At 37.8% G+C, this 2,500-nt stretch overlaps 1 protein-coding gene across 1 annotated transcript in view; it reads left to right on the top strand.

Annotated features, from left to right (window-relative positions):
* LOC138864521 (inositol polyphosphate 5-phosphatase OCRL-like) overlaps positions 1-2,500 on the top strand; it is a gene marked incomplete at its 5' end in the record, with an annotated part of 4,057 nt that overhangs the window by 1,503 nt on the left and 54 nt on the right. The window contains 1 exon segment of the mRNA XM_070131688.1: positions 1-2,500. This exon segment is cut by the window's left edge and continues 886 nt beyond it; it is cut by the window's right edge and continues 54 nt beyond it.

Raw genomic sequence — 2,500 nt, 5'->3', positions numbered from 1 at the left:
CAAACAAAGATTGTAGACACTCCTGTATATACAAGAAAATTCCTGTGCTTTGACCTGGCAAAGAATGTGAAAGCAATGATGATGACCATGCATGCACTGGTCAGTTGTAATATTGTAAGTGTTGTTATTATGGTGTTGCAGTCATCGAAAAAGGCTGTATCAACAATACATATATTGGTGTTGATATTGCTTTATCTGTCTTTAAAAAATCAATGTACCAGAATCGCCTTAGCTAATTTTCCAGTATCGGTGAATCAGTATCACCTTAAACAGTTTTGTGTATCGAGGCCCATCACTGCACGCGCACACACACACACGCATGCACACACACTTACACACACACACTTACACACACACACTTACACACACACACACACACACACACACACACACACACACACACACACACACACACACACACACACACACACACACACACACACACACACACACACAGAGGCGAGAAGTGCAGTGCATCAGCGCAGTACAGCTCTTACATGTTAAATACGGAGAGGTTTGAGCAATGGGCAGTCTAGTCTGCTAGCCATGGATGTATGTAAATGTGTATAGTTCATGTTGGAAGGAAAATTTGGGTTAGAAAGTGAAGGAGAAAGTGAAAAAAAGCAGAAAAAGATAGTATGGCTTGTAAGCCGGGACGTGAGAGAGGAGAGGGAAGCGAGAAGTGACCGCGAATCCTGCATGGTAAGCGTTTCGTGCCTAGAGACAACTGACGTGAGTACATCTCTGGTTTTTGTTTGTTTAATGAGGAACAACTGAGATCAGACGAGGAAAATGAAGTTAGCAGAAGCAGCAATCAGAATTGAGGCTCTTGAAGCCAAGGTTGCCAACCTGGTAGCAGAATGCCTCAAAATACGTGAAGAGAATGTGAATCTGAAGGAATTGGTAGAAAACCGGCGTAGAAATACAACAATTCAGAGAGAAAATATGGAAAAATCTGACATGAAAATTAAAGAACCAAAGCAAAAGTTAGAAGAAGCTGAAACCAAAATTGGCAACGGTAGTGAAACCGAAGCAAAAAATCTTCAGGAAAAAGTTGAGGAGGTCATTAAAGCCCAAGAAACTGTCAAACAGATAGAAAGTAATTTGTCAAACAGCCAAGCTCAAATAATGGAAGAAGCCAAGAAGATGACAGCTACATATGCAGATGTATCAAAAGTAAAGGAAACTGTGAATGAAATGGAAAATAAGATAGAAAAAGACATCAAGACCACAAAGGGGGAAATTAAAATAGCTTGCAGGAACGATTAAGAAGAACGAATTCAAATCCCACCTTGGGCAACATGCAAGAAATATTGCTAATTTGGCTGACGTAAACAAGGACATAGTAATATTGGGACATGAAGAAAAAGTTGTAGAAGATGGAATTGAACGATACAACGAAGACAAGAAATTGATTGTAGATATTCTCAAGGTCATAAATCCCGAATTCGCCAAGCAGAATATCATAGCTCACAGGAGGATGGGATTATTCGAAAAGGGAAAGAAACAGCCTCTAAAAGTAACATTCTTGAATAAGCAAATAGTAACTGATATAATAAAGAAAGCCAAAGTTCTGGCCACCCATGAGGAATACAAAAAAAATCTGGATAAGAGAAAACATGACCAAAGATGACAGAGTAACACTACAAAAGAAATTGGAAGAAGTAAAAAACAAAAATGAACAAAGGACTGAAGAGGAAAAAACTTATTTATTTGGAGGGTGATAGGTCTCCAAGCAAAGCAAATATACTATCGGAACCAAAATGTAGAGGCAGACAAACATTAACCCTGCAACCAAATTTAGTACCTAAAGATTATATAGAAATAGTTTATACAAGTATTGATGGTTTATCTTCGAAGTTACTTGAACTAGAGACAATAATTGATATGGATAAACCTGATGTGATATGCATCACTGAAACCAAACTGGACCCCTCCATAGACGATGTAACATTAGGGCTTAAAAACTATAATATTTGGAGAAAAGATAGGGCAGATGGAAATGGAGGGGAGTAGCAATATTAACAAAGAAAGGAATTATTATAAAGGAGTTAGAAATTAATCAGGACCCCATAGTGGAAATGAAGGTAATTGAGGTAGAAACAAATGGGGTAAACATAATAATAACCACTATATACATGCCACCTCAAACATCGGTGTGGTCACTAGAAAATTACCAGAAACTAATTCAAGAGACAAAGAACTTGGAAGAAGTGCTACAACTTTCGGAAACCAATTCAACAGAAATTCTTATTACAGGGGATTTTAATAGCAAAATTGACTTGGAAAGTTTCGATCCTAGAGCACAATCAGATTCTTGGAATGCTAAATTACTAGATGTCATAAATGAGTGTTGCCTTTTCCAGAATGTAATAGATCATACCAGGATAAGAGGATTAGATAGGCCATCTATGCTTGACCTAATATTTACAAAGCATAATGACGATATTAAGGATATCGAGTACTGTCCTCCTTTAGGAAAAAGCGACCATCTAGTGAT

The sequence above is a fragment of the Penaeus vannamei genome, chromosome 2 (genome assembly GCF_042767895.1).
Source record: "Penaeus vannamei isolate JL-2024 chromosome 2, ASM4276789v1, whole genome shotgun sequence".
NCBI lineage: Eukaryota > Metazoa > Arthropoda > Malacostraca > Decapoda > Penaeidae > Penaeus > Penaeus vannamei.
This window is presented reverse-complemented; position numbering and strand designations above follow the sequence as displayed.